The 27,244-nt window shown below is 42.6% G+C and overlaps 1 protein-coding gene and 1 long non-coding RNA gene across 9 annotated transcripts in view; one reads left to right on the top strand and one right to left on the bottom strand.

The window, feature by feature from the left end:
- LOC120371739 (glypican-5-like) overlaps positions 1-27,244 on the bottom strand; it is a 627,960-nt gene that overhangs the window by 270,206 nt on the left and 330,510 nt on the right. The window lies entirely within an intron of this gene.
- On the top strand, positions 4,123-8,662 carry LOC120371741. The gene is made up of 3 exons (XR_005584554.1): positions 4,123-4,183; positions 5,287-5,438; positions 5,854-8,662. It is a non-coding gene; the product is annotated as an uncharacterized LOC120371741 (long non-coding RNA).

Below are 27,244 nucleotides of genomic sequence, written 5' to 3'. Positions count from 1 at the left end.
TATCTCAGGTTCCTTGTTATGAATTGGGATAATGACACACTTTGAGCTCTGTGGAGAAAAAGGAGCTATTTAAGGGCTAAATATTAATATCACTATGGTACACTGAGAAACAGAGAGTTTCTGTGTTAGCTTTCCTCCAAAATAATCCTTCATTAGAGTATGAACTTTGATCCAAACAGCATTAAAGTGTTTTATTTATAGAGCTGTTCTGGTAACAAAAAAGAGGAACTTTTGCTAAAATGTTTGTTTAGTTATTTCATCAAATATAAACATTTTCAGCCAGCTCTGGTTATTTACTGTAGATCGGGGGTGCAGCATGTGGCCACTAGGGTGGGGGGAAGAGAGCTATGGCTCCACCTCCTTTCCACCCACTTTGGGGCAGCTAGCACCCATAAGGCAACACACCCCCTTTAGGGAGTAACAAGTAGGATGAAGTACTTGCATGTAGAAGCAGAAGAATGGGGAGGAGACATTAACACTGAATCCTCACCCCTTACTACTTTGCACACCTGTGCAAAGGCCAGTCAGTCTGCACCATGAAGACATCTAACAACTGGAAACATTCCTCAGGGACGATTTTAGGATTTAAACCAATGGCTGACTATATTATTACTTAATTCAAGTTAATAGACTGGTATAATTGTAAAGGAGTTATAACTGCTAATTCTTGAGCTCAGGCTACATTTAAAATATTATATACATGAATGATATCTGTCTTTATAGCATTGGACAGGAGGAGATACCTTCCAAATTAAACTGGTGAGAACTCAAGGCAGCTGTTAAACCAAATGACTTGGGTGGAAAGCTGGAAAATGAAATGGTGCCAGCACAAAACAATATTCTGTGATGTGAACACATGGCTAGGAACCTGTAGCTATGATTCTTTGAAATCAAAGTCCCTGTAGACAAGGACTTGAAAGTGAATTTCAAAGTTAACTTGCAAGAGTGGTCTTTTTCATACTACAGATCTCCAATAATGGCTCTCACCAAGAATAGGTCTGAATATTCTCTCCCGTAACAGACAGAAGATGGCAGTATTTCAAAATATGAATATTATTTATAAAGAGATACTAGCTGGTTTATGCAGTTTGGATGCCTGCTAGTGCTATATGATTGTATTCATTAGAATTACAGGTCAGTAGCAACGCTACACTATAATCTAGTGACTAGGGTATCTGAGGGATGGGAAAACATGCTGCAGTGTTATTATTCAAGATAACTCATTCTAGGGAAGGTGTATTAATACCTGCCTGCCATGTGAGGGTCCCTTACATGATACAGAACACCAATGATTTTTCTGGAATCTGCAAAATGAGTGAAAACATTTGAGATCATGAGAACTGAGGTCTCTACAGGAACACCACAGGGCTAGTCTCATAATATAAATGACGACCCCTTTAAGATCTATTCATTCTTTCAATGTTGGTTTCAGCAAAGTTTCAAGAAAGAATTCTCTAATGAGAATAAATTTGATTTCAGTCCGGATCTGTAACTAAAGGAAGCTGCCAAAGAATGTCTGGCCCACTTTAAAACACAAGCCTGGGTTTATAATCTCATAATATCTCCCACATAAATGTCAACAAAAGTATTTTGAGCATTTTTGCTCAAAAATGAACAAGCTACTGAAAATCTTAGGAACATGGCAAAAATGCCCTAGTCACATAAATATAGTGAACTTTGCTTAACCAGACATGGTTAGTACAAAGATTTGGTTACAGAAGAAAAAAAAAGAGATGTTCCAACCAAAAACATTAAATTCAATAAGTTTATCATTGGATACGAGGCACAGAAGTGGCAGCTTTAATGGACACTTACTGACTGTTTACGTAGACTTTATTAGAGCACTTGGGACAGGCAGAGGAGAGATGGTAGGGAAGATGGCAGTTTTGGAAATAAGATAGAAGAGCTACTAAGATGTTTGCCTATCAAACAATACCATTTCAATTGTGCTAACTTACTTTATATGTTACCAAAGAAACCCTAAAGTACAAGCATTGTAGTAACATGGCCTATCACATTCAACCTCCTTAGAAGTAATGACCAAATCCTAGCACTGTACTCTGGATCTAATCTTGCCAATTATTCTGTTGGGGGAGGATCAGCGTGCCAGGAGATAAATGGAGACAAGTGCTGTGCCTCACATCTGTGCCTCCAGCAGGAACTTTCCCTCCCCATTCACTGGCTTCTATATTGGGCATCCAACCCCAGGACTCTTCCTAAAGAGGAAACCCACCATATGTGGGAAGGAGAAAGCAGAAATTTAACAAAAAACCTGGTTGTGCTACATTTCAGGAGAAATTTCCACAGGGCCAATGGGGGCTCCTCCCATTATCACATAAAGAATCTAAGAGCCCCAGGACCCCACAAGATCCTTCCATGGAGTCTTAGGGAACATTGTCACAAAGAATCCCCTCCATGTGTAGATCGGATCCTCATGAAATTTATCTGAGAAAAGGCTAAATAAAAGCTGAGTGAGGCTCTCAGGATTTGACCTATTATATTTACCCAACTACCAAGGGAATGACAGTAAACCTAGTGTTATAAGAAAATTTGTGGGCATGGAAGTATTATCTGGAGTCTCTCGTTTTACTAATAGATTCTCTCACACTGAGACATCCTGCTTATACTTTAGCACAATTAAACTCACTGTGATGGTTAGTTATGCTCTTCCTTCCCTCTTTATAATACATCTGTCTACCTACCAGTAAAAGAAGAAAAAAATCCTGTCACTCTAAATAGTTGCGCATAATAGAGTTCAATAATATATTTTTGTTTCTGTAGAAGAATTTTCTCCTGGCTACTTGTGTTTTCATTTCTTTCCTGTGTCTTTAAGACATACAAGTTTTACAGAAGGAGCCTTCAAGTACTCTGAAAAAAGATTTCCACTAAGGCACCCTGGGAACCAAAAACAATACTCCTGTCTTATTCTGATGTGATCTGTGAAGCCTTAAAACTAATCTAAAAAACCTTTGTTCTATTAAAAGGAAAAGATCCCTTCTGGGGAAAAATATTTCCATAGGGCATGATACACAGGGGGGAAAAAATCATGAAATATACGAATCTTGATTACACATAGAAAATTGTTTCATGCGCTTCAAAAGGCACTTGCTTAGCTATGGTCAAAAGCCAGTCAGAAGGAACGAGCTTGAAAAATAAAAAACTATGTGGGAGATCCCTGATGAATCAAAGGAAGTCTCTTGTTCCAGAAAGGAGGCGACAACCACCCGGGAACTTGGCTTGCAACCCAGTTATGTGATTGGGAGTATTTTAGGGTCAGAGGGTAACAACTCAGGGCCAAACTCAACCTGTGCAGTGTGTATGGATTTGACCTCTCAGGCACTAACTCCCTGATAAAGGAAATAAAAGAGATCTTATGTAACTGACAGGAATTTTAAAAGAGGAGATTACACATTTTCTTTCAGATGTTTTTCCAGTTGTATTATCCTAGGGCCAGGTTCTGCAGCTGATGTTCAGGCAAAACTCCCACTGAAGTCAACAGGAGTTCTGCCTGAGGAAGGACTGCAATGCTGACCCCTCAAATGTCAAACATCAAGCAACTGATCTACACTGAATTATGACAGCTCTTTGCATCGCTATCTGACTGCAGCCTCAGAGAATAACACAATAAAAACAACAATGGTAATCCCATTTCTTCGGGTGTGTAAATATAATCCTGTGTTGAGCTTGTTTCTGGCAAATGGAAAAAATAGCAGCATTTCAATTTGGTATTCTGGGCTAAATTCTGCTCCTGTTTATACCTGCCCCCAATGAAATCAATGGCATTCCAAGGGTGTTAAAGAGAGCAAAATTTGGCTCTCTATATGTTTGTTAAAGGAAGTGTGATGGAGCAAGGCTGGATGGCTACAGGAAAGTACTGAGGAGCAGGTATGTTAGCTCCAGGCTAATCAAGGCACCTGGGGCCAATTAAGAACTTTCTAGAAGGCACCGGAGAGAGCTACATTGATTGGAGCACCTGCAGCCAATCAGGACAGGCTAATCAAGGCACCTGGTATAAAAAGGGGAGCTCACTCCAGTCTAGAGAGGAGGAGTCAGAGGAAAGAAGTGTGCATGAGGAGCTGGGAGCAAGAGACACAAGGAACTAAGAACTGAGAGGGGGTACTACTGGAGGATTGAGGAAAACACCATACAATCTAGCAGCATCAGACACCAGGAGGATCCTGTGGTGAGGATAAAGAAGGTGCTTGAAGGAGGCTATGGGGAAGTAGCCCAGGGAGCTGTAGCGGTCAAGCAGCGGTTACAAGTAGCACTATAGAAACTGCTGCAATTCACAGGGCCCTGGGCTGGAACCCGGAGTAGGGGGCGGGCCCGGGTTCCCCTCTAGCCCCGCTACTCCTAATCAGACATAGGAGTAGTTGATCCAGACTATGGGTTTCATCCAAGGGGAAAACCACTGAGGGGAAGAAATCCGCCAATAAGCGCAGGACCTACTAGAGGAGAGGAGGAACTTTGCCACAGAAGCTACAAAAAATTATAACAGCACCAAGAATCCTGCACTACTCTGGTGCTGGTTGGATTCAGTCAGAACACCTGCTGACCTGCTTCTTCATGGAGAATATAATGTAGCAACATGCACAGCACCGTACCCTGCTGTGGTCAGGAAATAATGCTTTGTGAATGTAGGTTTTCCTTGGCTCTCTGCAGAACTATACAGAATCTATTAATTTTTGATTGACAGGAATTCTATACTTAACTGTCTCTACAAGAACATCCTATTAAAAGTTATTGATTAGATATTCAGTTGACAACTCCACGCAATTTAAATCCATCTCTCCACACAAGCAGCTGGCTAAGTAATAAAATTCTAGTTCATTCTTTTAATCAAATCCAATTAAACTGAGGGCCTTGTGTGTATTTTTTTCTGTGATGGCCTCTTGAGTGTGGACCTTGCTCCCCTGTGTCCATCCCCCCCCTTCAAACACTTTCTGGGTAGGATTTTTAAAGCCACCTATCAATATTGGACACTCAATTTCTGCTAATTTTATGGGAACGGAGCATCAAAATACTTTATGCAGCACTGAAAATCTTAGCCTATAACTTTATTTTTTCAAAGTTTTATTTTTTGTAACTCATGAACATTGTTGGCTGACCCTGTATTTATCATCTTCCTCAAGCCCCTTTCCCTTGAATTTTAAGTGCTTGTTTTCCTAATGATGTTTTGATTATGCTGTATGGTCCCTTGGCTGAGGGAAACACTTATTAAGTAAACAGCAAAATAAAATAAAGCTCCTTTCCCAAGTTGAGCACGTCTGCTGTCCTGCTACACAGGTCTACAGAGAAGACCATGAAGACTGAAGGGCTTTTCCCAGAACTAGAAAGGCATTTATAGAGAATGTCTTTCTGTCCAGATGCAAGCTAACCCAAATGTCTTGGATCGTGAGAACTGCAGTTACAAATAAGAAGGCAATATAGATTTGTGGGTAAGATTTATACGTATAAATATATGGTTATGGTCACTGCTAATATCGCTGCTTGGAAATTTTTCATCTAAACCATTTCTCAATGAAAAATGCCATTTTTGTCTAAATTGACATGTTTTGAAAAACATGTACATTTTGATTAAAAATTCCCATGGCAAAAAATATTTCACAGGGGGAAAATGTACATTTTGGAAAAAATTTGGTTTTGAAATTTTTTAAATTGTGTTTTCAAATTCCCTTTAAATTTTATTTAATATTTGTTTGTTTTCCTCTTATTCACGACATGTGGTGCATAATATCCACTTCTCAGGACATGTCATAATGTGACATATAATAGCTGAAATAGTCTATTATTTTTAAAATTGTTATAGACAGCTGCTACTTAGTGCTGATTGAAACATCTTCTCTTATCTAGATTTTACGAAGTATCAGACTGTTTTGTTCCAACGCAACCAGGAGGTACTTTGATTTAGAAAATAGGAAAAGGTTACTCCACAAGGATTTGCGCAACAGGGTGAGACTCAATATGAGGAAAGGTGGCAGATCCTGTTCGAAACTGAGAACCAGATGAGGCCATTGGGCACAGGCCTCAGTGGGCGGTGACGAATAGACACTCCTGCCAAGAAGGTGCACCAAAAAGCATCATGACCACTGGGAGATCCAATTCCTTCCAGGAATCTCCTGTTATGAGGAGGAAAAGGGAGTAATTTGCAGTGCCCCTTTGCAAGGTGCAGCTCCTAACCCTGTATGTCTATAAAGCACTTCTGGTCAGTGCAAAGGGAGTATGGAACCTTGGCTCTCTGCCCATTCCCCATTCACTAGCTCCTGTGGGGAAAGGGGGAGCATTTCTAGTGCTGCCCCTGCACTTCTTGAGCCCAGAAGCTATAATCCAGGCTGTGTGTATGCACCAATCAGATCCTTACTTTTTCCTACTTCCCTGAACAGCTGCATCATAGCTAGACACAGAAACTCAGAATAGCTAACAGACAACTTTAATACAGAAACATGTTTCTTCTTATGAGGCAAAGGCTAGACCACTCTGTGGGCACTTCACACACCTGGCTGCTTCCGCGTGTACTTTTAAGTATGTTTGTTCCATACATTTAGTAGCAGCGAGTATGTATTAGCATTTTTAAAAAAGTTTCTCCCTGACTTCATCAATTGGGACATTAACTAACATTCAGTTTATGAAGACAAAAGGAAGAGAATTAATAGAATGGAAATGCCCCTATGATGTAATCCATTTAAGTACTACTAATGTGCCACACAATCAATTGTTACTAAGTTGTATGTGCAACATAGAGAGAGGAGGCACTGACAGCAGAGGGGGAAAAAGAAAAACAGCTATAGAATAAGAGGGAAAAAGCCCCAACTTCCAAACTAAACCCCAACCCTCCCTTGCCACAACTTCCCTCCCTCTTCCTATCTTTCACCCCCTGCCCCACTCCAAGCCCTCCCACACTCTCCAAACCCCTCACTGCTTATGGCCAAGTGCAGGCACTGAGTCTGTCACTTCCCTTTACTCACAAGACATCCCTCATTTAGTTGATGTGAGCAGAGGCAGCAGCAAGGAGCAGACAGAATGGAGGAAAGTGACTTTAAAGCCAATTGATTTTGCTCCCCCTCACTTGGAAGGATGGGGGGAGGCTGATGGGCAATGTGGGGGCTCAGGAAGACAAAAGGGGTCTGAAAGAGAAGCATGGACCAGAGCTGATGAAGTGAGGGGGCTTCTGAGTTTGGTAGGGAAAGTTGTCAGGTCAGGTCCTAAGGTGGAGTAAATTGGCTTCAATGGAACTTTACTTAGGAACTGTCCCTGTCCCTGTCTCTGTGGGAGGGCAAGGGGGCTCACCTGGGAGAAAATGTCTGCTTGAGGGGCCTGAATTTTCAGGGTGCAAACATTTGGTTGATCCACACCTAGGGTAGCCTCAATCTGCCTGTACCCTCGGTATTACAAAAGGAAGAACCCCTGTCTTTTCCTATTGTTCTGTAGTTGCGAATTTCTGAACTGGTGACATTGACTTTTAGGAGGCATTAGTTAAAGGATGAAGTTTGAAGGCTCAGTTACACCAGGGTAAATCCTGGGCCCAATTCTCCATTGGCCTGTACCACATTTAGTAATTTATGCTGGTCCTAGTGAGGAAAAGGTGTAAAGCAGAATAGCAGCACCTTATACCCACATTGCACTGGCAGAAATGACTGTATTACAACAGAGAATCAAGCCCTCCAGATGTCAGCATCTTTATTTTGAAACGGCACTGGAGAGAGAAAGATGAATTTGGCCCCTGGACTCTAGAACTAGTTCTTATTCTCAGAACTTTAACATCCCATTTCTCCTTGAAAAAAAATGTTCTCCCCAGTCAGAGACAGGCAAGATCAGTGATCCAAATGCAAATATTTCACAGTCTCTTGCTCAAGCACAGATGAACGGCTGGCATGAAGAATGTGTCCACGGGAGATGCGAGATGCCCTGGGGTACTCTACTCTCTTAAGTGGATCACTCTGTGGCTCTTTTCCAAGTAAAGGTGCAGGAGTGAGTGTTTGAAAACATTTGTTGAGTATGTTGGCAGAGGTCACACCAGAAAGAGTGAGCAGTTCAACCTACTCAAATGCACAGGAGAAAAATTAACTGATGGCAAGACTCGGAGAAAGAAAGAAAGAAAAAAAAACTACAGCAAAGTTCAGAGCTGCTAATTCAGCCCTCTACTAAATTAGGAAGAGGCCATCTGTTAGTTCCAAGAAAAAATCCCTTAAATGATGAACAGAGTCATTTAGAGCAATTCAAAAGAAGTGTGAATTGCTGGAGCAAGTCTACTGGCTAATGTGTGCTGTGTAATGGCTCAGACAGCATAGATACATTTACTCCAGAAATGTATCCCTGTGCTGGGAAAAAAAATACACAGCTCTCAGAGCTGGCAGCACCAAACTGAGGCTCTTTTAGGACTCAGGAACCAGAAGTGTCTGGGGAGGGGAGGCTTTGCAAACAAAGAAAACATCTAGAGAGAAGTTTCTGGGTTGGCTGCTTTTTGTTCCCTCTCTAAATTTTCCATCCCTAGGTGCTGACCCTGTGGGAGCTCCAGGGCTCAAGCACCCACTGAAAAAAAAATAGGGGGTGCTCAGCACTTGCTGGGCCAGATTAATCTTTTGTGGACCCCCGGTGCTCAGATTGTGGCTTCACCCACGCTCTGTCCCCAGGCCCTGCCTCTGCTCAGTCTCTTCCCTCTGAAGCCCTGCCTGCCGCTCGGGGGGGGGGAGGGGTGGAGGTGGGGAGGGAAGGGGGCAGAGAAGAGTACCCACTGGCAAAAACAGTACCCACTGGCCTCTGTTTCCATCTGTCCATCCATCTTGCTAGTCTTGTTTTTCCTACACCTTCCATCTCAGTTGTCTCTAAGACCATCATCACCTGTAATTTTATTCATCCCCCTTGATCTCTCCAATGTTATGCTGACTCCTCCCCTTTCATTTCTTTTAGTCTGTTCTCTTTGTTATACCCATATTTCCATTTCTCTCCCCTAACCCCTCCTTAATGGAAAATGCCAGATTCTGACCCCCCCCAGGTTTTACATTGATGTAACAACTAATTTCAGTGGGATTATCATCATTATTATGGGTGGGATTTTCAAAAGGATCTAAGAGAATTAGGTGCCCAACTCCTAATTAATTCTAGTGGAGTTGGGTGCCTAACTCATTTAGATACGTATGAAAATCTCTCTTTGTATGTGTATCAGTGGCACTTAGGGGACACAAATGAGATAAGAACCTTGTTGTGCTAGGCACTGTATAAATAGTAAAAGACAGTCCCTGTTTCAAAGACCTTAACATCTAAAAAGATAAGACAAAGGAAGGATTATTATCCCCATTTCACAGATGTAGAAGTGGGGCAGAGAGAGGCTAAGTGAACTGTCTACACTGAGTTTGTAGAAGAGCTGGGAACTGAACCCAGATCTCCTAAAACCTGGCCTGGTACCTTAACCACAAGGCCCTCCTTTCTCTTGCCTGTTGTGTAGTCCCATGCTTTCTGAGTACTGATCTAAAATGACTGCTGCAAGTGAGGTCAGATACCTCAGAGATTACCCATGACATTTCAAGGGTCTGAAAAACTCAGAGGGTGCTGGTGCTGGCAGGGGTTGGCCCACCTTTACAGTCAGCCTGGACTGCTGGCCAGCCTAGGTTTTCTTTCATTTGAATAAGAAAAATAGGAGGAAGGGGAAAAAGCCCACACCCCTTTTCGTTTGTTCTGTGCCTCAAGGGAAGGACTTTTCCACAGGAATGCAGCAGCTTTCTACCACTGCTTCCCCATCTTTACCCATGCTAAGCCACATATGCAAAACAGTTTTCCCTCACCTCCTCTCTCTGCTTCCTGCTTGTACATGCTCCTTAGTGCTTCCATTATCCTCACAGTGACAGCTTGTCATAACCATTTCAAACAGATTGTTGGGCAGAGGGCGTGAGGAAGAAGGTGTCAATGGACACAAATGAATCATCAGTGATTAGAAGTTTAGCAATTCATAGGCAGTTGCACATTATAAACTAAAACCAAAAGCAGGTGAGCAACTGCGATCACAAGCACAATTGTATTAAAGAGTCTTTTTAGTCTAAACGCTTTTATACTTCATTATAAATTGAACTGTTTCCAGCTTAACAATGGGACTTTTTCCCCCCCTACACTGATCAGAGCCATAAGAGCAGCAAGCTTCCACAGCCCTATTGCTTCACTGAACAATCATTTGTTTTCAGCATTTTAGTTTGGAGACTGTATTAAATAAACAGCTCACATCAGACAAGAGCCCTCTCTTCAAGAGATGCTGGGGGAGATAGAGGGGGGAGAAGGCATCTTGAATTTCAAGTAGACTTGTGAGAACTAGAAGATCACTTATGTTTGAGAAGAAAGAAAACATATTTGCATCTGGGGCACACATCTCACCAGCAGAGCAACCTTCATGATCCATAAAAGTAACACCATGTATTTATACAGCATCTTTATGAAGAAGCACCAGACCCTGAAGTGTCTGATAAAACATTTCAAGTGTAAAAATGTATAGCCAAGTTAGAAACACAACAGTTCTGATACATCAAGGTGATGGGTCTGCTTCTCCACTGCCTTATGGTCATTTACACTGGTATGAAGTGGGTAATCTTGCACACCCACTTCACACAGGTTTAAGTGATTACAGAAGAAGCAGAGCAGGGGATACTCACATATTCCAAAAGAGTGGCATTAAGAAAGAGCTGCTCATGTGAATGGCCAAGTTAAGCCAGAAACAAGGGTTCAATTCCATCGTGACTTACAGTCATGCAACTCTCATGAGACACTGATGTATATCAAGGCACAATTTGTTGCAAATTTCTTCCTAAAGCTGCAAGTAGGAGCTTGGAATGAAAGTGAGGGATCAACTCTTGTTTAGCTCAGTTAAATGTCTTGGCTCAGGATCAAAATAGCAACCGCACAACAGATCCACTACTGCTCAGTGACCAAGGTAACACATTCTCCCTCTTCCGACCCTACAGAGCCCCTCTGCACTAAAGCCCAGATATTTGGGTTTGCATAGGATTAGGGGCAGGAGAAGGGTTTAGCCCTGAGTGAGCAGAGGGTGAAAAGTTCTCTCTGAAGAACCTGTTTCCTACACACAGTGCAAACATCAAAGCTCTAGAGAGAAGGGAGTTGGTTACATTGTTCAGTCTGTGGTTAGGTTGCTGGGATTTGGTAAATAAAAAACATTTTTACAACTCATTAAGAGGAGTTTTGGGAAATGTTCTCAGATCCGTTTTCAAGAGGCTGTGAAGAGCCCATATTTTCCTATGGGAGCATTTGTTTTAAACTAAATGTTCAACATGAAGAAGCAGATCAGGCTGAGGAACAGTGACATGTGTTAGTACTTTATAGAGCTGATAAATGGCAGATTATTAATGGGCTATTGCTTTTACCTGTTAAGTTTGACAAAAGGACAGTGTTTAGACATCATCATAAAGCAACTGCAAACCAGCCCATGAAGATAAGTGTATGTAACCAGAGCACTTGAGCTGGTTTTGCAATAATCATCAGTTATTTTCATGTTCTGTTATTCTTTATACCACATGAATAATATTTTCCATGTGTGTAGCTGAAATTTCTACCTAGACTTCATAAAAGCAGCACTGGTCTCTCAGGTCCTTGGAGGGAGCAATAAATCATAGAAGAGTAGGGGGTGAAGGGACTTTGAGAGGTCATTTAGTCCAGCTCCCTGCACTGAGGCAGGACCAAGTATACTTAGACCCTACCTGACAGGTGTTGATCTAACCTATTCTTAAAAACCTCCAGTGATGAGGATTCCGCAATCTCTCTTAGCCTATTCCAGTGCTTAACTAGTCTTACAGTTTTCTAATATCAAATCTAAATCTCCCTTGCTGCAGCTTAAGCCCATTATTTCTTGTTCTCCCTTCAGTTTATACTCTATCATTATCTTTCCATTACTCTTCTATGCCAGCTCTCTTTGTTAAAGTAAACCACACATGGAAGCTCCTCTGATCTATGTTTGGAGGGGACCTACTGCACATAGTTTTGGCAATCACTCAAGGAAGTAGAGGTGGACCAGCCACCCACTCAACATTACCCTGCCAGCACCTCAAGGAAAGCCTTCAATGAAATGCCAAAGTGTTGCATGTGCAGAGCACAGCTGGAGAGGACCACAGGCTGAGAAGTGTGGGTGACCATATCCTCTTCCCTGCAGCCCTGTGGGGAATGCACACCACAAAAAGTACAGCTTTCTGGTGTATTCCTTTAGTAATGTGCCCCCTCTGCTTTTGGACAACCATGTATAGGGTGGTTTTGGGGCCAGTGCCAGCTCAAGCATCTCTGGCAGCATGAGCTCCTGACTTGAGAGCCTCTGACACCTGGTTTTGATAGAATCATGCTGGATATGAACTGGAACAGACCTAGTGGGGCCTAGAGTTGGTGCAGAAGCACAGGGCCCACATGGTTTTGATTTTTTTTGTGGATTCCCAGGGATACACAGAGTTGGGGACAGAACTATTGCCTGTAAGGCAATGTTGTAACAGTTTTGGTTCTCTTGCTCCTCTGCCCTGTAGATATTTTAATAGGATCAAAGATACAGGCCATTATCAGGCACCATTTATTTCTCTACTGCTTGTTCCAGGAGACAGTGTTACTATAATTTTTTACAGACCTTAGAAAAGGCAAACACCATAATTTCAAAATCTGTCTATCCAAAAATATACCGTGTCTTTACTTCTATATTAGGGGACAATAAATACTGATAAATTAACCTTCACAGAGTATAAATAGTACTATGTTACTAACTGCAAAAACTGTCCACGTTTGCAACTAAGCAAAACAAATTTACTGGCTTCAAAGAGAAATTCCCTTTTAGAAAAATCTTTGCTTCTGGGATTAAACTATATGATGTGTAGCAAGTATGTGCTGATTCAGATAATTATGTAAGTGTAGGTAACCTATCATCAGGTAACGCTTTGCCTTTTGAATATTTATGCTGAAATATTTTTGGGTAGGGATGAACTAAAAGTAGCTAATGAATAGGGTTTGCCATTAAAAAGCCAATGGTTATAAATAGATTTGATACAGTGATAACATAAGAACGGCCATACTGGGGTCATACCAATGGTCCATCTAGCCCAGGGGCCTGTCTTCTGAAAGTGTCTGGTGCCAGATGCTTTAGAGGGAATGAACAGAATAGGGAAATTATTGAGTGATCCATCTCCTGTCATCCAGTCCCAGCTTCTGGCATTTGGAGGTTTAGGGACACCCAGAGCATGGGGTTGCATCCCTGGCCATCTTAGCTAATAGCCATTGATGGACCTATCCTCCATGAACTTATCTCATTCTTTTTGGAACCCAGTTATACTTTTTGGTCTTCACAACATTCCCTGGCAATGAGTTTAACAGGTTAACTGTGCGATCTGTGAAGAAGTTCTTCCTTTTGTTTGAAACCTGCTGCCTATTAATTTAATTGGGTGACCCCTGATTCTTGTGTTATGTGAAGGGGTAAATAACACTTCCTTATTCACTTAATCCACACAATGCATGATTTTATAAACCTCTATCATATTCTCCCTTCATCATCTCTTTTCTAAAATGAACAGTCTAGTCTTTTTTAATCTCTTCTGGTATGGAAGCTGTTCCATATACCTAATCATTTTTGTTGCCCTTCTCTGTGCTTTTTCCAATTCTAATATACCTTTTTTGAGATGGGGTGACCAGAACCGCATGAAATATTCAAGGTGTGGGCTTACCATAGCTTTATATAGTGGCATTATGATATTTTATGTCTTATTATTTATCCCTTTTTAATGGTTCCTAATATTCCGTTAACTTTTTTGACCACTGCTGCACATTGAGTGGATGTTTTCAGAGAACTATCCTCAATGACTCCAAGATCTTTTTCTTGAGTGCTTATGATACCCCAGTTATTTCCTGTGTTAAGTCTTTATGTTATTATTTGCCCAAGTAGTTCAAGTAGCTCCACTGAGACCAATGGCACTGCTTGTGTGGATTAAGGTGTTATTCACTGTACGAAAGTATAGTTCAATCTTGCCCATTATGTCTAATCAACCTTCTTCTTGTGGTCTGATCTCAGAGACAGTGTTCTGAAACAATTAAATTAAAATAAGTTCTGCTGCATCTGGGCACATTTACAGCTATAGAGGAGGAATAGAATTTTCCCTTCAATAAGTCATTGGACAGTCAAATAAGATCATGAAGAGCTCAGCAATGTCCCTTATATATACACAAAAGAAAATCCAGGTTTTAATTTTCAATTGAGAGCTTCACTTCAATATAATAGATCATCATTTCTTACTATAATAGTAAGAAGAAAGAAAACATTAGGTTCTTTTAAATTGTCATTATTTAATCTATAGCTTTGCTTAAAATCTTGAGCTTAGAACCAGATCCTCAGTTGCTGAATAGTGGTGTAGCTCAAATGACTTTCAAGGAGCTATGCTGATTTACACCTGTGGGAGATCTGGCTTTATGGGCCTTATTCTCTGTTAGGTCACACCATTGACTTCAGTGATGCCCTTCCCGGTATAGGGTTTGCTTCTGCATCACTGCTGTCAGTGGGAGCAGAATCAGACCCTTATACTGGATAATCAGGCCATCCACCATTATGGAATCAATTATATAAATCAGGCAGACCATATCGTCCCTTTTCTGGCCTTTTGGTCCTAATTGCAGTGAACATCTTTTAATACAAAGTTATTGATGGGATTTTAACACCTGTACTTTGATCTAGAAATATTGTTAGGATCTGTAACATTCAAAGGAATTGATAGTTACTATAATCTAGAAAGAAAAACATAATTCAACTTAATTTAAATGTCAAAAGCCTAGAAGTCAATTAGTATAAAATACTTGGTGTAAAGGTAGGGTTGCCTGAGCAGAAAGCCGAGGGAAGAGCAACCTGGCATCTGAGCTCTTCTGAATGGTTAATGAATTTGATCGTCACAAAAACCCTGTGAGGTAGGGAACTATTATTGCCATGTTACAGAGGGGAAGCTGAGGCACAGGGCAGATCGAGTTACTTGCCCAAAGTCAAACATGAAGCTTGTGACTGAGCGAGGAGCTGAACACAGCTCTCCAGATTGCAAGCCCAGTGCCCTGTCCACTACACCAGTGTTTTTTAACCTTTTCAGCTCAGTGACCCCTTATTAAAAAAAACAAAAAACTTTTTGGTGGCCCCCTGCCATGCACATTTTCTTACTCTTACTTTTACAGTATCAGTGGTAAGTCTATATAGTTTTTGGTGTGTGTATTGCGAGAGGTTGAGAGAATACTTGACCTTGAAAGGCATGTATATGCGCAGGAGCAAGATTTTCTTTGCTTTGCTGTAATAACATTTTCAGTTCCTCACAACCCCCAATTGCCTTTTGTGACCCACCAGTTGAGAAGCAGTGCATTAGATCATCCTTCCTGCCCTGCTAATCCATAAAACCCTGGACACCAAAGTCTTCTCAGAGTAACTGAGTGAGACACGGTCTGATATGAGGTCATTCACATGAATGACTGCTTTGATGTGATAGCCCAAAACGTGAATACTCCATTTTAGACTCCCCATAGGTAATCTTTGGACTCACACACACAGCTAGCCATATACCTCCAATCCTGGCCAGACCACTTTCTCCCTTCAACTGGACATAAAACTTTATTCTCTGCCAAAATCCAAAAATTACTTACAGCAAATTGTACCAACCAGTATGTAAAGGAGAAGAATTAATGAAGCACCATGACCTCTCCCTGATAACTGCTGTAGAGACACGTGACTCAAGTATCTAATCATCCAATGCCAGTGCCCCCCAAATTGTTTGGGTTCTTTGACAGCCTGTGACGGAAAATGGATGCAGCATGAGAAGTTGAGTATTGGTGGTGGAAAGAACACCTACGCCTATGACACATCACAACGGTAAACCTTTTGAGGTGCTCTCTTCACTAGTCTGAACAAAGCATATAAACGGGGCTAATTTTCCCTTAAGTATGTAAAACTGATTTCTTTTGCTAAATGTGGAATTCTGTTTAAATCCATGTTCTGGGCCACCTGCAAAACTGAAGATGTCATTATGTGAGGAAGTAACTAAACATTTAACAGAAGATGATAAAAACTCATCCCATCTTTCCTTTGCTTGAGTGTTCTAAGGACATTTTAGTTTGCTGGGAGTTGTTTGTTCTCTATCCATTAACACATGGATAAGAAATTAGATTACACATTATAGTGGAATAATATTTTGTCATGAAAGAGCATCTAATTAAGCATCCTTCTTAAGTTTTAAAATGTTCAGCAGTTTACAAATATGTTAAAGAAGGGTTCTCTTAAAAAGGAACATAGATGAATTCAAACATAACCAAATAAACTTAAAATCCAGCACATCTGTCCATGCTGAACAGAGATTTGCACATTTGAAACCATCTTAAAATTCAAATACTGATCTTAGCTTCATGCTTCAAAGAGAACAGCCTAGCCAATGAGGAGTGTTTGGAATTAATGTATTGGAATGAAATCTGCTGATTGGCAGGAAGTGTGATGAAGCTGACAGCCAAACATTTTCTGGGATTGTTTCAAAGAAGTTATACAGGACTTGGATTATGAATATCCCTGAGGAAGGAGTCTGTCACTCCTGATTAGTTTATCAAAATGATCCTGTTTCATCAGGTAGACTGAATCGGCTTAATCCTTGCATTTGGTAAATTTTCCTCCTCACATTTTTACTCATGGCACATCCAGAAGGCACTGAATTTTGCTACATTCTGACACTTTCCATAGAGAACAATTATTAATAATTCTTCAACACATGAAGCTGAACAGAATTCCTTAAGATGATGTCAAATAGCGAGAGATGCCGAAAACAGGCACAAACAGTAATTTAGCTCTGTCAATAGCACTTTCCATTATCCTTCTGGACATGCCCTTCAGCACAGCCTTCCAGGCTTTCTTTAAAATGAAGCCTTCTTAATATTAACAATCATGGTTCCTACTGTTGACACTACAAAAGTATCTCATATGCAATGGTTATAAGTTAAAAGAAATATAGAGGCTCAAATACTGCACCCATTGAAATAACTGAAAGATCCCAAGAAGGGTACAAAATATTTATATTCATTTTTCTGAATGTCAAAAGAAGTCTGGGTCAGTTCTTATTTGAGGGCTGATTCTGATACCCTTCTGAGTAGGACTTTATTCTATTCACTACTCGCTGAGTAAAATGCTACTCCGTGTGAGAAAGAGAATCTTGCAGCAATTTCTCCATCTATCCAATGTACCATTTCACTGTGCATTTCCCCCCATTTGAGTGCATAAGTAAAACAAGAAATCACTGTCAATTAGACGATGCTAATCTTTAAAATGGAAGTAATTTAAAACTGTTATCACAGTAGTTCGCGTGTAAAACTTCAACAGCAGCATCAGCTTTTACAACTCCTCGATGCAGATTTCCAGAGTATTGTTTGAAATAATGCTTGAAACCCCAATGAAAACAGAAGTGAGGTTTTCTTTTCCTTTAATACTTTTGTCATCTTTTACATCATTGAGAAAATAATAATTCTTCTGAAGAAAAAAAATACCTGCTGGTATCATTAAAAGGCGTAAAAAACTACAAGATACAACTCTCTGAAGTCAAAGTAGCTATTTCTGTCAAAGAAAACAATACAGCAATTTATAACTCTGCTCCCAAGTTTTATGTTATTGCAGAAAATTTGGTCCTTTAACAATTAATCATAAATCCAATCACTGACAAGATATTGGGCTCCCTTTCCTCTGAGAGGGGAGTGGAATGTATCTCAAGAAGTGAAAACAGCAGGCTGTTTGCCAATTTGTCAGACCAAAGCCCCGTTCAGGGATGTCTGAATTTCCTACCATAACAGTAATGTGGAATTTCTGATTCAGCAGTAACTTAACGACCGGGACAGCCAAGCGTCAGATGGAGTCTAAGGGTTTTGAAATGAGTTGCTGTTTTGGAATACTTAATGAATTTAGTGCAACAAGAGTTACAAACCCTAGCGGAATGATTTCTACACTACATTTTTGCTGTACATCAGGGGAAAGGCTAGGGGAGAAGACTTTAGGTAAATGGCAAGAGTGTAGTCGTAATGTCAAGGCACAGCTGAAGAGTGTGAGACATGAATTTTTCACATGAGAAATGGGCAATTGGTTTCATTTATTCAATGATCATTCAAAGACACACACACTGATGAAATACTGGAGCCTTCACATTAACAGTGATGTTACATGTCTGAAGCAATTCATATTGAAAGAGAACTGCAAACTACAAATATAAATTGCTTTAAAAAAGTGTTAAAACTGTCCAAAATTCCTGTATGTGTCATTTATATATGCTGTATAATTAGCTACCAATAGCTTAGGCTGCATATTTATCTAGTTTGCTTGTTTGTGAAGCAGGATGCTGTGTATGACACCTTCCCATTATATTTTACATGAAAAAGTATATAGTCAAAGAAAAATATGGAGTTCCTTGGATTCATGCAAGAGACTTCAAGTATGCAAAATTAATGGTTGTTTTTTCTCTGCCCCCTAAAGGTAGCTGGAGCCCTCCAGAGCAGGGGCGGCTCCAGGCCCCAGCATGCCAAGTGCGTGCTTGGGGCGGCATGCCGCAGGGGGCGCTCTGCCGGTCCCCGGGAGGGCGGCAGGCGGATTCGGTGGACCTCCCGCAGGCGTCCATGAGGAAGGTCCGCTGGTCCCGCGGGTTCGGTGGAGCAGCTGCGGGACCGGCGACCGGCAGAGTGCCCTCCACAGCGTGCCGCCGTGCTTGGGGTGGCAAAATGGCTAGAGCTGCCCCTGCTCCAGAGAGAAGGATTTGGTGGCAGAATCATCCACACTGGGAGCAGCTCACCCTTCAGACCAGTGATTCTCAACCCGTTTAACACTGTGAGCTGCATATGCAGCTCTCTCTGTGTTATGTGGGCCACATCCACACAATACATATACTACCAGTATGGCTCTGAGGATGTCACATGGGCTGCAGATGTGTGCTGATTGGGCTGAAAGTGGCCTGCAGTTGAGAACCACTACTTCAGAACAACAAATGACTCTTTCTTAGTAAACTTAAAATAAAATGACCCTCTACAAAACTAGTAACTGGATACATTTTAATTGTTCAGACAGATTTTCTTGCTGATAAACCAAATAGTATGTTTCAGCCTCTTGCAGATGAGGGTAAGAACCAAGTGTTCTTACATTTTTCGTGGAGGAGTGTAGCATATTTTGAGGTATTGTTAAAACAATAACAAGGAACAACATTTCAGTTTCTTGGAAAGATGCCCTAATCTAGAACTAATGGGGTCTGTCTAGCAACACAGGACAGGCTCCTGACAACTAGCTAAACACCCTTAATTTCATTTGCAACAGACCACAGCACGCTAAATCCTTTGATAGAAAGCAGTGTTGGAGGAGGCACTTATAGTGGCTTGAGAAAATAGTAACTGAATGTCACTTGTGCTTCTGGTAAGGTTTTAGAACTGAAACAAATTCCTATTCAGCCCAGCAAGAGTGTAACGAAATGCACCTGGGTAGGTGAATGGGCAATATGATGACAGATGAGGTTCAATGATGATAAATGCAAAGTCATGCACACTGAAGGGGAACAACTGAACTACTCATATACCTTGCAGAGTTCTATATTAATTGTACTGACTGGAAAGAGACACTGTGTGGCATTGCTGTGGATAGACTCAGTGAAGACCTCTGGTCAGTGTGCAGTTGTGGTCAGAAAAGCAAAGAAGATGTTAGGATGCATGAGAAAGTTCTGTTTCATTGTTTTCCCATGCCAAGCTCTTGCTCTGTGTTTTTCCCTGTTTGTCAATGTAGATCATGACTGCTGAATGGTCTGTTCAGATTACAAGGCTGGGAATTTGATCTGTGAAAACTAACAGGGCTCTGGGGACTGCCTTGAGTTCTAACGTCTTGATATTGTAGTGCCTGCCATACCAAGGGTCCCTGAGCTGAAACCAAGTGGTTAAGGTCTGTCTGGTCAGACCGCTTGTTTTCTTCCCTGGATTACTTCCTATGTTGGTCAATCTTCTCCTCGGGGACTCGTATTCTCAGTGTGGTTCTGCCCTAGGGACAAGCCCCTTGTTCCAGTTCTCAACATAAGAAAGGAAAGGGAATTAATAGAAATAAAGAGTAGCACGAACTTCTCATTTCTAGCAGGATCCTCCACCTGTCTGCCCTACTGCTCTGTGCTCACAGACATCTGAAGATAGCCTGGCTCTCTGTTGTGCTTCTCTCTGGGAGCTGAGGATGAGAGATCTGTCCACCTCCCAGGCTGGAGCCTTCTGGACTGAGCTTCTTTCTTTTTTAAGGCTCCCCCTCCAAGACTAGCACACCTCACAAGTGTGGTGGGTGGGGCTGCCTGAGCCCAAAGCTGCTCTTTAACCCCTTCTTGCTTGTTGTGAGATTTGTACACCCCACCACAACTGAATATTGACTCTTAAATCCTGGCCTAAGCTTTTCAGAGATAGGCAAAAACCTGGAAATAAAACAGAAAGGAGAGCTCTGAAATGCAACCAACTGAAGGTGGATACTGAGTTTTTATGAAAACCTGACCTTAACTGTGCATTATGGATGAAAGATCCATTGGTGCTACCTAACATCCGTTTACCGCCCCCCCCAAAAGAAGCATATTAAGTCAATCTGCCAAAGATATTAATCTTAAATCACTGAAAAGAAAAACAACAAGGAGGCTATTCAGAAATTATTTCCATTGCCATTCCTCTGCCATGGTTATATGCCTGCTGTGTATATTTATTCTTTGGAGCACTTGATAGAAGGAAATACTGCCTTCAGATTTACATTGCAATGTTCAAAGAGGCCATAGGGAGATGCACTGCTGCACTAGGATTTCTGTTTAAATACACTGTCATTTTCCCAACAAAGCACAAGAAAACTTAATAGAATTTGCTTCAGCCTTCAAGCCTGTGGCTTGCCGAGGTTCTGCAGAAAGAGCCATACAGCTTCCAAGTAGTCATGGTGTTCTCCCAGCCTGTTCGCAAGGCAATTCCACACAGCCTTATCAGGATGAGGGACTGGTAAGAAGTGCTGCTGCCCAACCCATAAACCAGGCTACATGTGAAAGTGATATGCTGGTGTCATATCTGGCCCCAGGACTACAGTTCCACATTCAAACCTTGAAAGCACCTGGATTATAGATGATGGGCACTTCTGTTGGCGTGTAGCACCATCATCTCCCATGAACTTCAATTAACTTATCCCCATGTGGCATAGCGGACTGATCACTGGTATGGGAAAAGGATCAAGGATGTGACAACTAAAGGGGCAGGCCATCACCTCCCTGCCTGCAACATCTCCCATGACTCTTTAGAGACCAACAGAGCTGGGACATTTTTCCAAATGCTATTTGAAAGCTCAGATGGTCTGTCCTCATTTGTGCATTCCCTTGGCAAAAAGCAACACTGCTAACACCAAATGGCAAGCTTGCTGGACGGAGTAAAATGGGGGGGGGGACTTCTGCAGAATGTTATATTAACTCCTCCAAACATCTTCCGCACTGACTCTTCAGAAACGGCTTACTTGATTTGAGACAGCACATTCACACAATTCAGGTCTGAATACTTACTATTAAACTAGTGCCTAACATCTCTGTGAAATATTACCAGCTGCCTAATTTCCATATCATTTTCATACCTAGCAGTCCTGGTGGGATTGTTGAGTTGCTCCAGAGGCAATAAAGCACAGGACTAATATGTAATCTTTTTCTTTCCTGTGGGAGTTTGTAGGCAGTTCTTCTGGGTTTCTCAAAAAGAAAAGCTGTAATTTCTCTGTTTCTGTGTTAGAACTAGGAATACGAAATCCTGATTAACATTTCTACAAGGAATGTAGCTCAAATCCTAACTTGCCCTCAATTTAAATAACTGCTTAGTATATCACTTTCAAGCTGTTATTCCAAAACAAAAAAACTTTTTTTAACCAGGACTCAGGTGTGTCAGTGGAATACACTAGCACAGTGGTCTCCAACCTTTTTATGCACAAGATAACTTTTTGAATGTAAGTGCAACCCAGGATCTGCCCCGCCCCTTCCCTGAGGCCCCGCCCTGCTCACTCCATCCCCCCTCCCTCCGTCGCTTGCTCTCCCCCACCCTCACTCATTTTCACTGGGCTGGAGCAGGGGGTTGGGTTCAGGAGGGGATGCAGGCTCTGGGCTGGGGCCAAGGAGTTTGGAGTGTGGGAGGGGGCTCTGGGCTCAGCCTGGGGCAGGGGGTTGGGTTGCAGGAGGGGGTACGTGGTGCTGGCTCCAGGAGAGGGCTCAGGGCTGGGGTAAGGGTGCGGGCTCCTGCTGGGTGGCACTTACTTTGGGCGGTTCCCAGTCGGTGGTACAGTGGGGTTAAGGCAGGCTCCCTGCCTGCCCCGGCCCCATCATGGTCCCAGAAGTGGCCAGCATGGCTCTGCACAGTGCTCCTTCCTGCAAGCCCCACCACCTCAGCTCCCATTGGCCACAGTTCCCTGTTTATGACCAACGGGAGCTGAAGGGGTGGTGCTTGCAGGAAGGAGCAGTGGATGGAGACCCCTGTCCCCGCCAGGGGCTGCAGGGGCGTGCTGGCCATTTCTGGGAGTGGCATGGAGCCAGGGCAGGCAGGGAGCCTGCCTTAGACCTGCTGCACCACCAGACTTTTAGCTGCCAGATATCGTGATTGACTGTCAGAGGCTCCAGGATCGACCAGTTGATGACCACTGCACTAACATCTTCAGAAAATCTACACTCTCTTTACAAAAAGTCTGTCCCTTTACCAAAGCAAACATAAATATTTCAAAGTCTGGACTGGAACAATTAAGGGATCCTGCCAGTCACTCACTATCACTGCAATCAAATTATACCACTGGGCCAACCTTAAATTTGCCTCCTGGTTCTATTCTGTAATGAAAATATACAGCTGGGTGCAACTGTTGATTTCAGGTATTGTTTATTAAACGTGTAGGTCAGACTTCAAAGGTATATTCTGAAGGGTACATCAAGTTAAGTCTGCGTTCTGTATATTTTCTCATTGTGTATAAGTGTTGGTAGAGCACAAGACTATTTTTATGAATACAACTGAAATGACTCAACTTTATATTAGAGTGACAAGGTAAGTGACATAATATCTGTTACTGGAGCAGCTTCTGTTGCTGAGAGAGACAAGCTTTTGAGCTTACACAGGCAGCGGCGGCTCCAGGCACCAGTGCTCCAAGCTCATGCCTGGGGCGGCAAGCCACAGGGGGCACCCTGCCGGTACCTGTGAGGGCGGCAGTCAGGCAGCCTTCGGCGGCTTGCCTGCGGGAGGTCCGCCTATCCTGTGGATTCGGCGGCAATTCGGTGGCAGGTATGCCAAATCCACGGGACCGGGGACCTCCCGCAGGCATGCCGCCGACGGCAGCCTGACTGCCGTGCTTGGGATGGCAAAAAAGCTAGAGCCACCCCTGTACACAGGGTGCTTCTTACTGAGACCAAAACAGCTACAACAACACTGCATGAACTTTATGAGCTCAACCCAAAAAAAGGATTTTTTTTAACATCATAACTTTAAAAAAAACTTTTCTGATTTCCCCCCAAACATCCCCAAAAAAGTTTGCTCTGGGATAAGATGTGACATTTGAAATTTCTGGGGAATTCATTATTTTCTGGGAAGCGGAGGGGTTGGGTGGGAGGAGTTATAAAGCAATTGAATATTTGACTTATAGTGGGAAGCCAGCATCAACCTCACCTATCCAATGGCTGTAGCCTGGCTATAATACATAGCAAGAGACACTCTGGAACACTACTATAGTACCTCAAGTTGCTTTATTTTGCTTAGAGCAAGGCACCCAATTTAAATTCTGTCTTTATAGTTTATAGCAGAGGTGGCCAAACAGTGGCTCGTGAGGCTCTTTTACTGTTAAAGTGCAGCTCTCACAGCCCCTATTCCATTCTCCACCTACCAGAGAGACGGGGGAGGAACTCAGGACCTTTGCCTTGCCGTGGGGTGGTGGAGTAGGGGTTCTGCCTAGCAGGGAGGGGGGTCTCTGGGCTTCAGCTCCCAGGGGTGCACCTGCTGAGGCTTCAGCAGGAGCAGGGCTGAAACCCCGAGCTCCAGCAAGTGCCTCCCAAGTTGCTGAAGCCACGACTCCCGGTAGGTGCACCCCACCTCTCAAACTTCTGTAGATTGTCGTATGCTGCTCACCGGGTCAGTATGTTTGGCTTAGAGAAAAGCCAGAAAATGCAAATCTTACTAAAAATGAACTCTAAGACCATCTAACATATGTTAAGCATTGGCTAGAGACCAAGAATAGACATCATGCTTCCCGGTGTGCTTGGAAGATCATATGCAACAACAGCCCTATTATACCTTTGGAATAATGTGGATTTTCCTCCCGCCCCGCACATCCACTCAGGTACATCCCTTCTTGGGTATTAAGCAATGCCAGTAGCCTCTCTTGCTTGAGATCCATAGATTATAAGGCCAGAAGGGACCATTATGATCATCTGGTCTGACCTCCCATATAATTGGAAACAATCATGGAAGCAACAACAAAACACCACCACCACTCCGGAATTACAGCCCTCTTTTTCTACCCAGTACAATTAGATGCACATCAGGGTGTGGTGGTTACAGGGTTGGCCTTACCATGAGGTGAACTGAGGCAGCCGCCTCAGGTGCCAGACTGTAGGGAGGTGCCACTAGGACCCAGAGTGTAGAAAATTGTATTTGCTGCTGATGCATATGTATTCTCTCTGCTCTACATGCACAGAGATGGTGGAATGCTGTGCTGGAGGAAGGAGGGCACAAGAGACTTAACAGGCAGGCAGGAGAAAAGGTGAGAGGGAATAACAGAAAGCAGCAGGAGCTTCAGGGAGAGAGAGGAGGAGGAGCCTCTTATGTACATCTCTAGCACCCCCAGGAGTCTGGACTGATTAATACCAGCTTCTCAGGGGCTTCCTGTTTCCTGCTGCTTCCCTGAACCCACTTGAGAACAGGCAGTCAACTGAAGTAGTAGGAGCCAGTTAGGCCCTTAAGACACTGATATCTTCCCTCACTCAGGCCCTGCTACCAGCCTGCTTATTTGTCCCCTTCAACTGAGTGTTGAGAGCCACAATAGCTGGCACACAACAGCAGTCATGAGTGAAAGAAGAAAACATCCCTCTGAGGCAGCATTCAGAAAAAGAAAGAAAGCAAAGGGAGCTTTTCTATCAAGCAGGAAGGAGCTCTCCTGAGATACATAAAGACAGAAATGTTCACAGTGAGCCTTCCGGCCCCAATGAGGATGTGAGTGGTGAGGAGATGCCTGATCTTCCAGTTAGTCAGAGTGCAGGTGACCTGGCAGTTACTGCAGCATCCATATCTCCATCTCAAATGGATGTAACGATGCACATTCCTGAAGAAAAGTGTAGATCAGAGAAGAGTGTGGTGGAGGTGCTAGAAACAGCTACTGCTGAATTCAGTTCCTTAAGTCTAGATGAACCAGGACTGTGGACCCACTTGAGCAGTAGCCTGAGAGACTTCCTTGTACTGCATGGGCCACAGCAAGTGAAAAACTTCATGTTCCCCAAAGACAATGAAAATAGAAGTTTCCATCCAACATATTACTGGCGTGAAATCCCCAATGGTGACAAAGTGGAGAGGCCATGGCTTATGTACTAAAAATCCCAGAATGGTGCATACTGTTTTTGTTGCAAACTCTTCCAGTCTAATGTTCCACCCACATTGGGTTCTACAGGAATAAAGGACAGGAAAAATCTTGCTAGAAATCTGGCATGCCATGAGAAAGCAGCAAATCGCCAGAGAGCATTCCATAGGTGGAAAGAGCTTGAGATGAGACTAAGGTTAAAGGCCACCATAGATGATCAGCCTCAAGAGAAGATTGCATCAGAGTCTCTTTACTGGCAAAATGTTCTGAAAAGGCTGATTGCCATTGTGAGAATGCTTGCTACCCAAAACCTAGCAGTGTGTGGAACCTCTGAAATGGAATCACCAGAAACATACATAAGTTCACATTTTTGTGTGGCTTAGCATTGTGGCATGACATACTGTTTGAAATAAATGTTGTAAGCAAGAGACTCCAAGGTGTTGACCTTGATATATCTGGAGCAATTGAACAGTCTTGCCAGTCAGATGAGGGATTTCAAAATGTTCTGAAGAGAGCACAGAAGTTGTCAGAGGAACTTCACACTGAAACTATTTTACCACCCATTCAAGAATACAAGAGTCACTGAAGAAGACATTTTGATTACGAGGCACGGGATAATCCCATAAAGAGACCCCAAACAACAATTCAAAGTCAAAATTCTTTAACCAGATGCTAGATTGTTCAATACAGTCAGTTAAAGAACTTTTCATGCAGCTCAAGGAACACAGCAGTATATTTGGGATGTTGTATGATATTCCAAAACTCCTCACTATACCTGAAGAAGACCTACACCAGTAATGCAGGGCACTAGAGACAGTGTTGACACGGGATGACATGCGCAATATTGATGCGAATGATTTAGGTGATGAACTGAAAGCCCTTTCAAGATACATTTCAGCAGGATCAACTCCAAAGTCTGTTCTGGAATATATGTGCACAAATAAGATGACCACCCGCTTTCCAAATGCTTTTGATGCTCTGCACATACTTCTAACACTTCCTGTAACAGTTGCCAGTGGAGAACGCAGCTTCTCCAAGCTGAAGTTAATAAAAACACATCTACGCTCCACAATGACACAGGAGAGGCTGGTCGGCCTTGCAACCATCTCAATAGAGCATGAGCTGGGCCAGACTGTGGACCTTCAGCAGGAAGCAGTTCAAATCTTTGCAACCAAGAAGGCACAGAAAGCACCACTTTGATTATTCAAACCGATAAAAATGCCAGTTTACTATGCAGACAAGAAAAGTTACATTTGCTGTTCAGGTGTTTGAAAGTTAAGTGTTACTTAAAATTTTTGAACAAGGCATTTTAAGTTGTTAGTTCTCCTTTATTGGGGTAGGTAGCAGAGCAGTACCATGAGAGGAGTAGAACAGGAAGAAGGCAGAATTGAGACTTTTCAAAGTTTTGGCCCAAGCAAGAGGGTATGGGGGCGTCATTTGACCTTCCCAGTCAGGTGCCAAAATGTTGTGGGATGGCCCTGGGTGGTTATACACATTGTGTCTGCAAAGACCATTTTAATAGGAAGCATGGTTTAAGCTTAGACTATGCTCTGCAATTGTATAACCATTTTACAAGTCTGTTTTAGATATTTTAAAATCAGGTGCCTGTCATTTAACTAGCACATAACAGAAGTCTCCTCCAGCATTGAGAATAATTATTAGGAAGTTAATTACCAAGCTTTACATGGTTAAAGT

The sequence above is a fragment of the Mauremys reevesii genome, linkage group 9 (assembly GCF_016161935.1).
Source record: "Mauremys reevesii isolate NIE-2019 linkage group 9, ASM1616193v1, whole genome shotgun sequence".
In the NCBI taxonomy this organism is placed as follows: Eukaryota; Metazoa; Chordata; order Testudines; family Geoemydidae; genus Mauremys; species Mauremys reevesii.
Note: the sequence above shows the minus strand (reverse complement) of the source record. Positions and strands in the feature narration are given on the sequence as shown.